We start from the raw sequence: 13,482 nt of genomic DNA on the forward strand, positions 1-13,482 counted from the left end.
TGTCCCTCCATCCATTCATCCAACCATCTACCCAAACTCTGTCCATCTACTCTCTGTCTATCCTACATGCTTGAGACCCCATGTTGAGCAAGACCTTGTTCAGCCGTGGAGTGCCCCATGAAGAAAGGAGTTAATGCTCCCACCCCTCACCCCCAAGCTCACCATCTGCTGGGCAGATGTACCAGGCAGTGAGAACACGGCGGGGTGATGTGTGTGGACAAACCTGGGTGGTGCAACAATTTCACATTTTGTTGCTAATTTTTTCATCATAATAGACCCTAATACCCTCTGTCCCCTGCTTGGGTAGGAAATTCAGTTTGTCATTTGTGGAGAAAGTCCCTGAGTTAAACAAAAATCTGGGAAGCTTACCTTGCTCCTGGAATTGAATGGGGAAAGGGACTCTGGCTCAACTCAAGCCCCTCCTGGACACTGCTGATGTCCTCGTTTCTGAGCCCGTGGGGTCTCGTTCATTGTCTCACTCCCTGCCCCTCACCAGGCTTCCTGGTCGTGGGCGTGGTGGAGGGAGCTTTGGTGGGGCTGAGAAGCTGCCTCATGGGGCATGCCAGACCTTCCTTCCCCTTCCCCCAGCAGTGGGGGCCTTTGGTCTCAGGCAGGTCCTGCCTTCATTCCCTCACTCCTGATGTCCGAGCTGTAGGAACACAAAGCTCCCAGGAGCCCAGAGCCTGGAGCCTGTGGGCTCTGCTGCTTCCCTAGGCAGGTGTTAGGGCAGGGTGAGGGGGATAGCCCAGCCTGGCAAGAAGATTTCTCACAAGAGGGACTTCTAGCGCCAGACCTCAGTGTTGAGTAGAGTGGGGTAGGGGCGGGAAAAAGGGCCTGGGCAAAGGCTGGGAGCTGGGGGGTGAAGTGGGATGGGGAGAGAGAGAGACAAGTGGGCTTGGTAGTCAGGGTGGCAGTGGGAGGGGCAGAAGAGAAACCAGAGTGAGAAGAAGGAGTCCAATCATGGAACTTGGGCAAGAGGGAGGTATTGGAGGTCTTTAAGCAGGAGAGTTCCTGATTCAAGTGGTTTCAAAAGGGTCCCTCTGGCAGTGGGTGAAGATGGGTTGGAAGGACACCAGGGAGGAGTAGCCATCTCTAGCTGTCCTCGGGTGGACCTGAGGTCATGGTGGGTCACCCTACCCAGAGTCGTGCTGAGCGCAGCAAGTGAAGGAGGGCAGTCAGGCTCCGAGAGGTGTTGGGAGGTGGAACTTACAGTGTGGAATGCCTGACTGTGGTGGAGTGGGAGTCATCAAAGCTGATACCTTGGAGTTCTGGGTAGTTGGGGTGGCCTGTCTGTACCTGGGTTGAGGAACCCAAGAAGGGAGAACAAGTGGCATGTATGCATCAGTTTTATTGATTTAATCGTTTACCTTTAAACATCAAAAAAATTGTGAACTAGAGAATACACAAGATATACCCGCAATTTCACAAAAGTTATAAAGGGAGATCTTTGGAGAATAATATCGAATAGCTATAGTGCTAGCAGGCTTCCTTATCTTGCTACCGATCTCAAAGGGAAAGTTGTTGGCAGTTTCACCATAAAGTATATTTTCTGTAGGTTTTAAAAAGATACCCTTTATCAGATTTAGGAAGTTTCTTTCTACTTCTAGTTTGCTCAGATGTTGTGTTTTTTTAAAATCATGAATGGATATTGAATTTTGTCAAGGATCTCATGCATATAATGCAATGATCACTAGAATTTTTTTTTTTTTTGTAGATAATTATTTTTTTATTGAAGGGTAGTTGACACACGGTATTACATTACATTAGTTTCAGGTGTACAACATAGTGATTCAACATTTATACACATGACAATTCTAGGTACCAGCTATCACCATACCAAGCTGTTACAATATCTTGACTATACTCATTACATCCCGGTTACTTATTATTTTACCATTGGAAGTGTATACTTTTTTTTTTTTTTTTTTTGTGAGGGCATCTCTCATATTTATTGATCAAATGGTTGTTAACAACAATAAAATTCTGTATAGGGGAGTCAATGCTGAATGCACAATCATTAATCCACCCTAAGCCTAATTTTCGTCAGTCTCCAATCTTCTGAGGCATAACAAACAAGTTCTTACATGGAGAACAAATTCTTACATAGTGAATAAGTTCTTACGTGGTGAACAGTACAAGGGCAGCCATCACAGAAACCTTCGGTTTTGCTCATGCATTATGAACTATAAACAGTCAGTTCAAATATGAATACTCATTTGATTTTTATACTTGATTTATATGTGGATACCACATTTCTCTCTTTATTATTATTATTTTTAATAAAATGCTGAAGTGGTAGGTAGATACAAGAAAAAGGTAGAAAACATAGTTTAGTGTTGTAAGAGAGCAAATGTAGATGATCAGGTGTGTGCCTGTAGCCTATGTGTTAATCCAAGCTAGACAAGGGCAATAAAACATCCATGTATGCAGAAGATTTCTCTCAGAACGGGGGGGTGAGGTTCTAAGCCTCACCTCTGTTGATCCCCAATTTCTCACCTGATGACCCCCCTGCGACTATGCCTGTCTTAGGTTGTTCCTCCCTTGAGGAATCTTACCCGTCTCTGGCTAACCAGTCATCTTCCGGGGCCATACAGGGAAATGTGAAGTTGGTAAGTGAGAGAGAAGCCTTATTGTTTGAAAAGGTTAGCTTTTTACTTCTTTGCATATTTATGCCCTGTGGCTTCTATGCCCAGCATTTGTCTTGAGGTATCTTTACCACTTGGAAGAATTATGATACTCGGTAAATTTGATATGAGGCACGAATTCTATTTAAGGGTTGTAATTAGGAAGGAAGAAGAAAAGCTATAGAAGTAGCAGGCGGCAGAAAACATGGGAAGATTGATTATTTCTTTGACATATCTTCTTGTGGAGTAACTTCAGCATGTATAGGTTTTAAGCTACTACTTAAATTGTGCACACACATTAACATAATAGGAGTATAGTTACATAACCAAAGCATACCTGTAATTACCAGCCATCTCCAGTGAAACCAAGAAAACCAGTTAGGCACCTTAGGCATTTATTGTGAAAACTTATCTATGATATGGTGGATATTGTCCAACTGAACTTGAACAGTCTGAGAGAAATCAGACAAATTAAAACAACCCATTCCTGGGGAATGTTCACATCCCTTATGTTCTTTTAACAGTAAATAGTCTGTAGTTGTAAGATTTTGGAGCGCTACAATTTGCACTTCTCCTAATTCTTGGTTGAGTTCCAACAGTATAGATCCAGTCAAATTTGTTGTTTTACTGTATGCACAGGCCAGCTTAGATATCTCCTTCATCATTCCCATGGCAAGTCCAGGAACTGGTGGAATGAGTGCATCTACACCTGTGACAGTGCGTGGATCTTTGTTGGAGTTTTTTTTTTGCTGATCATCTTCTGTCATGAGTCTTCCCGAGAGTGCTGATGTTGGAAGTTCTTTTTCATATCGTATCTTAGTTCATTTTCGGGGTAGCCAAATTAGGCTTTGATCCTCTGTATAAACACAAACAGACCCTTTGCCTACACTTTTATATGCCCTTTATATCATTGTGTAGAACTCATTAGAAGTCACCACATAGGAACTGCTTTTTTTTTTTTTTTTAATCATTAATCTACACTTACATGATGAATACTTTGTTTGCTAGGCTCTCCCCTATACCAGGTCCCCCCTATATACTCCTTTACAGTCACTGTCCATCAGCGTAGCAAACTGTTGTAGAATCACTACTTGTCTTCTCTGTGTTGTACAGCCCTCCCTTTTCTCCTACCCCCCCATGCATGCTAATCTTAATACCCCCCTACTTCTCCCCCCCCCTTATCCCTCCCTACCCACCCATCCTCCCCAGTCCCTTTCCCTTTGGTACCTGTTAGTCCATTCTTGAGTTCTGTGATTCTGCTGCTGTTTTGTTCCTTCAGTTTTTCCTTTGTTCTTATATTCCACAGATAAGTGAAATCATTTGGTATTTCTCTTTCTCCGCTTGGCTTGTTTCACTGAGCATAATACCCTCCAGCTCCATCCATGTTGCTGCAAATGGTTGGATTTGCCCTTTTCTTATGGCTGAGTAGTATTCCATTGTGTATATGTACCACATCTTCTTTATCCATTCATCTATCGATGGACATTTAGGTTGCTTCCAATTCTTGGCTATTGTAAATAGTGCTACGATAAACATAGGGGTGCACTGATCTTTCTTATACTTGATTGCTGCATTCTTAGGGTAAATTCCTAGGAGTGCAATTCCTGGGTCAAATGGTAGGTCTGTTTTGAGCATTTTGATGTACCTCCATACTGCTTTCCACAATGGTTGAACTAACTTACATTCCCACCAGCAGTGTAGGAGGGTTCCCCTTTCTCCACAGCCTCGCCAACATTTGTTGTTGTTTGTCTTTTGGATGGCAGCCATCCTTACTGGTGTGAGGTGATACCTCATTGTAGTTTTAATTTGCATTTCTCTGATAATTAGCGATGTGGAGCATCTTTTCATGTGTCTGTTGGCCATCTGTATTTCTTTTTTGGAGAACTGTCTGTTCAGTTCCTCTGCCCATTTTTTAATTTATTTTTAATTTTTTTTATTGAAGGGTAGTTGACAACAGTATTGCATTACATTAGTTTCAGGTGTACAACACAGTGATTCAACATTTATATACATGATAATTCTAGGTACCAGGTATCACCATACCAAGTTGTTACAATATTTTGACTATATTCCTTATGCTATACATTACATCCCGGTTACTTATTTATTTTACAATTGGAAGTGTGTTTATATATATATATATATATATATATATATATATATATTTTGTGAGGGCATCTCTCATATTTATTGATCAAATAGTTGTTAACCACAATAAATTTCTGTATAGGGGGGTCAATACTCAATGCACAATCATTAATCCACCCCAAGCCTAATTTTCGTCATTCTCCAATCTTCTGATGCATAATGAACAAATTCTTACATGGAGTACAAATTCTTACATAGTGAATAAGTTACATGGTGAACAGTGCAAGGGCAGTCATCACAGAAGCTTTCGGTTTTGTTCATGCATTATGAACTATACACAGTCAGTTCAAATATGAATATTCATTTGATTTTTAAACTTGATTTATATGTGGATACCACATTTCTCTATTATTATTATTTTTAATAAAATGCTGAAGTGGTAGGTAGATATGAGATAAAGGTAGAAAACAGAGTTTAGTGTTGTAAGAGAGCAAATGTAGATGATCAGGTGTGTGCCTGTAGACTATGTGTTAATCCGAGCTAGACGAGGGCAATAAACATCCATGTATGCAGAAGATTTCTCTCAGAACATGAGGGGGGAGGATCTAAGCCTCACCTCTGCTGCTCCCCATTTTCTCACCAGATGGCCCCCTGCGACTGTGCCTGTCTTAGGTTGTTCCTCCCTTGAGGAATCTTACCCATCTCTGGCTAACCAGTCATCTTCCGGGGCCATACAGGGAAATGTTAAGTTGGTAAGTGAGAGAGAAGCCTTATTGTTTGAAAAGGTTAGCTTTTTACTTCTTTGCATATTTATGCCCTGTGGCTTCTATGCCCAGCATTTGTCTTGAGGTGTCTTTACCACTTGGAAGAATTATGATACTCGGTAAATTTGACATGTGGCACGAGTTCTATTTAAAGGTTGTGATTAGGTAGGAAGAAGAAAAGCTATAGAAGTAGCAGGCAGAAGAAAACCTGGGAAGATTGATTATTTCTTTGACATATCTTCTTGTAGAGTAACTTCAGCATGGATAGGTTTTAAACTACTACTTAAATTGTGCACACACATTAACATAATAGGAGTATAGTTACATAACCAAAGCATACCTGTAATTACCAGCCATCTCCAGTGAAACCAAGAAAACCAGTTAGGCACCTTAGGCATTTATTGTGAAAACTTATCTATGATATGGTGGATATTGTCCGACTGAACTTAAACAGTCTGAGAGAATTCAGATAAACTAGAACAACCCATTCCTGGGGACTGTTCATATCCCATATGTTCTTTTAACGATAAATAGTCTGTGGTTGTAAGATTTTGGAGTGCTACAATTTGCACTTCTCCTAATTCTTGGTTGAGTTTCAACAGTATAGATCCAGTCCAATTTTTGTTTTACTGTATGCACAGGCCAGCTTAGATATCTCCTTCATCATTCCCATGGCAAGTCCAGGAACTGGTGGAATGAGTGCATCTACACCTGTGACAGTGCGTGGATCTTTGTTGGAGTTTTTTTTTTGCTGATCATCTTCTGTCATGAGTCTTCCCGAGAGTGCTGATGTTGGAAGTTCTTTTTCATATCGTATCTTAGTTCATTTTCGGGGTAGCCAAATTAGGCTTTGATCCTCTGTATAAACACAAACAGACCCTTTGCCTACACTTTTATATGCCCTTTATATCATTGTGTAGAACTCATTAGAAGTCACCACATAGGAACTGCTTTTTTTTTTTTTTTTTAATCATTAATCTACACTTACATGATGAATACTTTGTTTGCTAGGCTCTCCCCTATACCAGGTCCCCCCTATATACTCCTTTACAGTCACTGTCCATCAGCGTAGCAAACTGTTGTAGAATCACTACTTGTCTTCTCTGTGTTGTACAGCCCTCCCTTTTCTCCTACCCCCCCATGCATGCTAATCTTAATACCCCCCTACTTCTCCCCCCCCTTATCCCTCCCTACCCACCCATCCTCCCCAGTCCCTTTCCCTTTGGTACCTGTTAGTCCATTCTTGAGTTCTGTGATTCTGCTGCTGTTTTGTTCCTTCAGTTTTTCCTTTGTTCTTATATTCCACAGATAAGTGAAATCATTTGGTATTTCTCTTTCTCCGCTTGGCTTGTTTCACTGAGCATAATACCCTCCAGCTCCATCCATGTTGCTGCAAATGGTTGGATTTGCCCTTTTCTTATGGCTGAGTAGTATTCCATTGTGTATATGTACCACATCTTCTTTATCCATTCATCTATCGATGGACATTTAGGTTGCTTCCAATTCTTGGCTATTGTAAATAGTGCTACGATAAACATAGGGGTGCACTGATCTTTCTTATACTTGATTGCTGCATTCTTAGGGTAAATTCCTAGGAGTGCAATTCCTGGGTCAAATGGTAGGTCTGTTTTGAGCATTTTGATGTACCTCCATACTGCTTTCCACAATGGTTGAACTAACTTACATTCCCACCAGCAGTGTAGGAGGGTTCCCCTTTCTCCACAGCCTCGCCAACATTTGTTGTTGTTTGTCTTTTGGATGGCAGCCATCCTTACTGGTGTGAGGTGATACCTCATTGTAGTTTTAATTTGCATTTCTCTGATAATTAGCGATGTGGAGCATCTTTTCATGTGTCTGTTGGCCATCTGTATTTCTTTTTTGGAGAACTGTCTGTTCAGTTCCTCTGCCCATTTTTTAATTGGGTTATTTGTCTTTTGTTTGTTGAGGCGTGGATCACTAGAATTTTTGCCTTTGATTTGTTAATGTGAGTTCCATTTTTTTTTCTAATGTTACATCTATCTTGCATTGGTTAAACCTAACTTGTTCACATTATTATCCCTTTATATGTTACTGGATTTAGTTGCTGATATTTTGTTTAGAATTTTTGCTTTTGTGTTCTTGGAAGAGAATAGCCCATAGTTTTTCCTTCTAATACTGCCTCATTGAGTTTTAGTGTTAAGATTATGGTAGCCTCATAGACTGAGTTTGCATCTTCATAAGACTCACATTTACAGATTTGGGTCAACTTGGAATTATTATTTCTTCCCAGGATGTTTTGTAGAATTTGCCAGTGAAGCTATCTGGTTATGACTTGCCACTGGTGGAAGGTTTTTGAGCATAGATACAAGTTATTTAATGTATAAGACTGTTTCGGATTTCTATTTCTTTTTAAGTTAGTTTAGGTAAGCAATGTTTTTCTAGGACTTTTATAATACATTTATTGGCATAAAATTATTCATATGTCCTTTCTTATATGATTTCAATTATAGCATGATGACTTTCCCCTTTTCTAATCTGACAGGCTATTTGCACCTTTTTCTTTTATTTTTTGCCAATTTTGCTAGTTTTTCAAAGAGTCAATATTGATTTTTGTTGATTTTTTAAATGGTGTGTTTGCTTCCTATTTTATTCACTTTTATATTTATTATTTTTCTGCCTTATACTTTTTCAGGTTTTTCTTTTACTAACCCCTTGAGATGGATGTTTATGTAATTAACATTAAGCCTTTATTCTTTTCTAATATATGCTGTATATTTCCTTACAAGTATTACTTTAGGAAAATTGACTACAGGTTTTGATATATGATATTTTCACTACTGTTTAGTTAGAAATACTTTATTTTTAATTATGATTTCTTCTTTGACCCATATGTTATAAAGATGTGTGTCTTTAAATTTTCCAAATATATGGGGATTTTTCTTTCCCTGTTTTTCCTGCTCTTCCTAGTTTCAAATTGCTTTCCAGGGCCAGGGGGAGGGAAAGATTTAGTTCTGATTTATCTTTTCCTGAGGAGAGGCTCCCAGTATATATGGGGAAGTTCTGTTTTAAGACTCCCCTCCTTTGGCTGGCCCTTGGCCTTGACTTCCATCCTGTTCCCTCTGAAAGGCCCCAGTCATAAACCCAAATGGGTGGCATCTGCAAACACCGTTAATCCAGAAGTGGCTTTGGTGGTTCTGTTATTTTGCTTACTTCTCTGGGTTTATATTTTCTCCTCAAAAGTTTAGCCTGCTTCTTCCTCACAATCTTTTTTAGCTCTTCAATGCTTTACAATATTTTTCTCAGCCTTGTAAACTGTGTTCAGTGGGAAAATAAAGTTTATCATCACTGGAAACAGACGTCCTAAGATCAGTTTCAGATTCATTGAGTTTAAGGGTTTAGAGGACATGTTCGTCAAGTTGTCATTACATGTTCAGTGGCATAAAAGAAAACATTCTCTTTATAATGCTAGTTTCTACACATGTCCAGCCTACAACTTGTTACCACTTTCGTGTGTCATTGCCTCTGAGATAGTGTGAGTGGAGTTGGGTTAGATATAGTGGAAGGAATGGGGAAGATCAGAAATCTTCCCTTCTTTGGGGGCTGGGGGACAGGGGAGGGTGGCCAGGAAGATGGAGTCTGGCTCCTGATCCTGGCACATCTCTCAGTGACCTCTCTTATACCCAGCTGTCCCTCCCACAGCTGCCCTGACGACCTCCTGCCTCTCCCGCCATGGCTGGTTTGTGAAATGGGGACAGTGTGATAGGCTGGATGTAAGCATGGCCTCTGGGCTTGCCAGTGGACATCCCAGCCTTCCATATATAAGTTATGCAAACCCAGGCAAGCTGCCTAACTTCTCCGTGCCTTGTGTGTAGTTTTCAAATCTGCAATATGGGGAGCATCATCCGAGTCATAGTCCCTAGTGCAGACAGTTGATAGGAGAACAAATGAGTTAATAATTGTAATGCCCTTAAGAGTGTGCCTTAAAGATATGGGATAAGAAGAACTTTCTGACACATGTCTCCAGGCCAACTGAAACAATAGACATGATATTAGAGTTGCTCTTGCTCTGTTCACCTAGTGCAACCCCTTTATTTTGTAGATGAGAAACTGAGACCCAGAGAGGGCAGGGGATCGGCCAAGGCTGCCCAGAAGGCCACTAGTTCTCTGGCCTGAACAACAGCCTTCTGGGGTTCCAGTCCCAGCCCCACTGATTGGTTGTGTAACTGTGGCATGGCTTCTTCTCTCTTTGGGCCTTGGTTTCCCCACTGGTGAACTAAGAGGAAGGGCCAGTCACCCCTCTGCCTGCTTCCGGCTCCATCTGGCCAGTGGAGGTGGGGGCCACGTTATGGCCAAGCCTGAAGGTCTGTACTGGGATGTTTGGGAGTCAAAATTTCTGGGGTGAGTCAAGGATTCAAAAGGGCTGCAGGCAGGGTGGGCAGTGAAATGAAGAGTTGAGCTACCTTCCTGGAACCCACAAGCTTGAGAACTTGCAAATGCACCGCTACAACACCTACAGCACTTAGGGGTGTTAACCAGCAGCTGGCTTGAGTAAACAGCTTCCCACAGTGCAGGATGGGGTGGGGGGGACGACTGCTCTGGGGTGACCTACTGTAGAATTTTCTGGGTGGTTTCAGGCAGGCAGGCCTTCCTTCTCTGGGCCTCAGAGTGCTGCTCTGTCTTAGTCCCTGAGCTGAGGTAGGACATCCGGGTTCTGGCTTTTAACTCTGTACCTCAAATCAGTCCCTATCCCTCTCCAGGCCTCAGTCTCCTGTCAATGAAATGGGATGGAGAGGACAGTGTGGATGGGCCTTGAGGGCCCCACCTGGCCTGGCCATCAGGCAGAGGTGTGACTGTCCTTCCTAGGGCATGGCCCTGACCTCCACCTGCCCCACCACAGGTGAAAGGCAGTACTGATGGCATGCCAGGGTCCACTGCCCTGACCACCTTGGTGTCTGACCTCTCTGAGCCTCAGCACTCCCCACCTACACATGGAGGGAGCAGGGCACTCGCAGGGCAGGGCCAGCAGGATTACAGGAGATAATCTGCCCAGGGCCTGGCATAGATTTGTGTTCAATAATGCAGGAAGTAAATCCCACCCCACCAGTGCCCCCTCCCTACCCCTTCCAGGCCTCAAGGGCTGGAATCAGCTCCCACACCCTTGCAGGCCCCAGGCCTCCACCCCCAGAGGGAGGCCAGAACTTGGAAGAGGCCTTCCCTCTGGTGGTTCCAAAGCAGGTGCCACAGTTCCCCATGTGGGGCCAGGGCTTCCCCATCCTGCCAGGCCTCCAGGCCACCCCAAAATTAGTTATCATTTAATTAAGGCCACCAGCCTGCAGGCAGTTAATTGCTCCTGTTAGAAAAACAGGAAGACTTTAATGAGCAATTAATTAATAAAACTGATGACTGCCAGAGCCACTTCTTTCTTCAGGGACTAATTCTATTAGCCACTTGGTCACTCAGACAAAGGCTGCTGTCTGTGGGTTTGTATGCTCCAAGATCCTAGGGGAAATAAAAGGTAACTGACTACCATTTATAGAGAGCCAATGCTGGGCTAAGTGGTGTGGCTGGCAAACCTCATCTCATTCAGTCCTTACAAGGTACTATTATTAATGCCCATTGTACAGGTAAGAAACTGAGGCTCAGAAAGTTTCTTCTCTTCCCCAAGGTCACATAGCTATTTACAAATGGATCCCAGTCTGTTTGATTCCAAAGGTATTTTCCCTTTGAGTGGCCTGTTTTATGGATGGAAATCCCCAGAGCCTGTGAGCTAAGGAGCTACTGCCTGAACCCTCACGGCCTTGAGGGAGGAGGTGTGTGGACTCAGGACTGACCCCACCACTGGCATGATGAGGAAGCCCTGTGCCCTCAAACACGCTGAGGCTGGCTTGTCCCTCCAGCCAGTCTCCTGCCCCTCAAGCCACCAGCCTCTATTCTTAAATTCCAGATTCTTTACCTGCTGCACACATACCTCTGCCATGTCTGGGGTGCTCCCCACAAGGCAAACTAATGTAATTTTAGATGGTGTAGGGAGACTAATTTTTTTTTTTTTGGGAGACTAATTTTTAATTTTAGTTTCATGAATAGCCTTTCCTTAATTATGGCATGTGACAGGGATTATATCACTTCACACAGGGACATCATGTTTTCTTTTAAAAGCAATGATTTTGAATTACACTTATAAAGATCCGTAGAGCTAAAAGAAAATATTAAGTAAATATTTGGCAGATTTGATTTCTAGATTTGGAAAAAACTGAGAATGAATTTGCCTGCCTACAGCTGGGGAGACCTGGTCTGGGTTCCCCCTCTCTTCTTAACCAAACAGGTCCAGGTTGGAGTTTGTCAGCCCCAAGAGAGGAATCCTGTCCTGAGGGGAAGTGGCCTCCCTCCCCGGTCAACGGGCTCAGGCTGCGGCTGGGTTATTTATTCATCTAAAAATGTTATCAATGTACTACATGCACACAATGTAAAAAGAATCACAGTTGCCTGGGGCGGGAGTGAAGGGGAAGTTGGCTGCAAAGGGGCATGAGGGAACTTTCTGGAAAGACCAAAATGTTCCATATCTTGACTGAGGTATTTGTTACATGAGTGTATGCATTTGTCAAGTCATCCACCTGTACTCTTAAAACCTGGAAATTGTAGATAAATAAAGATGCTTTGAAAACAAACCCAAAGCCACACATACTCATTTATGTCAGTAGCTACTCAGATTTGTTGCTAGACTAGTCCTGTGTTCTGAGACCTGTGCTTTCCTGCACTATAGCATATGCTCTTTCCCATTCAGCCACCATTTCAGCTGCTCCCCAAACCCACACTGACAGAATTCTGCTGTGTGCTAGTCACAAGTCAGCCAGGAAAGGGTGGATTAGTCAATAAATAGTATTGGGACAGTTGGCTCTCTATTCAGAAGGAAATAAAATTAGAAAGTACCTCACACCATGTGCATATACATAAACACTCCAGACGGATGGAAGATGGAAGGGTTAAATGTTCAACAAAAAGTATAAGAGTATTAAAAGAAAATATAGGAGAATATTTTTTATATATTCCAACTAGAAAAGAGTAAGACATGAAAGCCTGATATCACAAAGAAATGTTACTTACATTTGACTATATAATACTGTAAAATTTCCTATGACCAAAGACTCCAAGGATTTAGCTAAAAGGCCTGCACTAGGCCACTAGAAAACATTGCCTCGTGTGTATTAAAGAATTAAGGATTTTAATATGCAAAGAGCTCCTTTAAATCATCAAGACATGACAAAAGCTCAATTAAAAATGGGCAACTATATACATATTTGTTTCACACAAGAAGTAAAGGTGGGTATTGAAGTTATGAGAAGATGTTTGGTTGCCTTAAAAGAATAAGACAATAATATCATCCCTCTCCAGGTTAAGAAAAGTTAAAAATATTGGCATGGGTATGGGAAAATGGGTGCTTTCATAGAGTATTGGTGGGAATCTAAATTGGTACCACTTTTTAAAGAGGGCAGTTTAGCAGTATCTATAAATGCTTTAACTGCAGAAACTTTATGACTCATATACCCCCTTCCTAGGCATCTAGACTTCAGAAATAGCCACACGTGTGCCTAGAAATATATGTTAATTACGGTGAAGTATAGTATACTAAAACTGGAAGTAAATTTCTTTTAATAGGGGGTTATGGAAAATAAATTTTATATTCTGTGCAATGGAATTCTTGCTCAGTAAGAAAGAAGGAAATAGAACTGTATATTCTGATCTGGAACAGCATCCATTATATCTTGGTGAGAGAAAAGAAGGCAAACTGCAAAAACTGTATGTAGCATAATAATTTTATTTTTGTGAAACAGTTGCATACAGGAGTACTAGATATATTTATAATAATAATGTCTCACAATAATTGAGTGCTTACTGTACATGCCAGCAGCAAGGAATTATTATTCCTAGGCTATAAATGAGGACACAGAGTGGTTGAGTAACTTGCCCAGGGAGGCACAGCTAGTCAGTTGCAGAGCAGGAGTTTGAACTCCAGGACCTGACCCCACAAC

Source organism: Manis pentadactyla, chromosome 15 (genome assembly GCF_030020395.1).
Source record: "Manis pentadactyla isolate mManPen7 chromosome 15, mManPen7.hap1, whole genome shotgun sequence".
NCBI lineage: Eukaryota > Metazoa > Chordata > Mammalia > Pholidota > Manidae > Manis > Manis pentadactyla.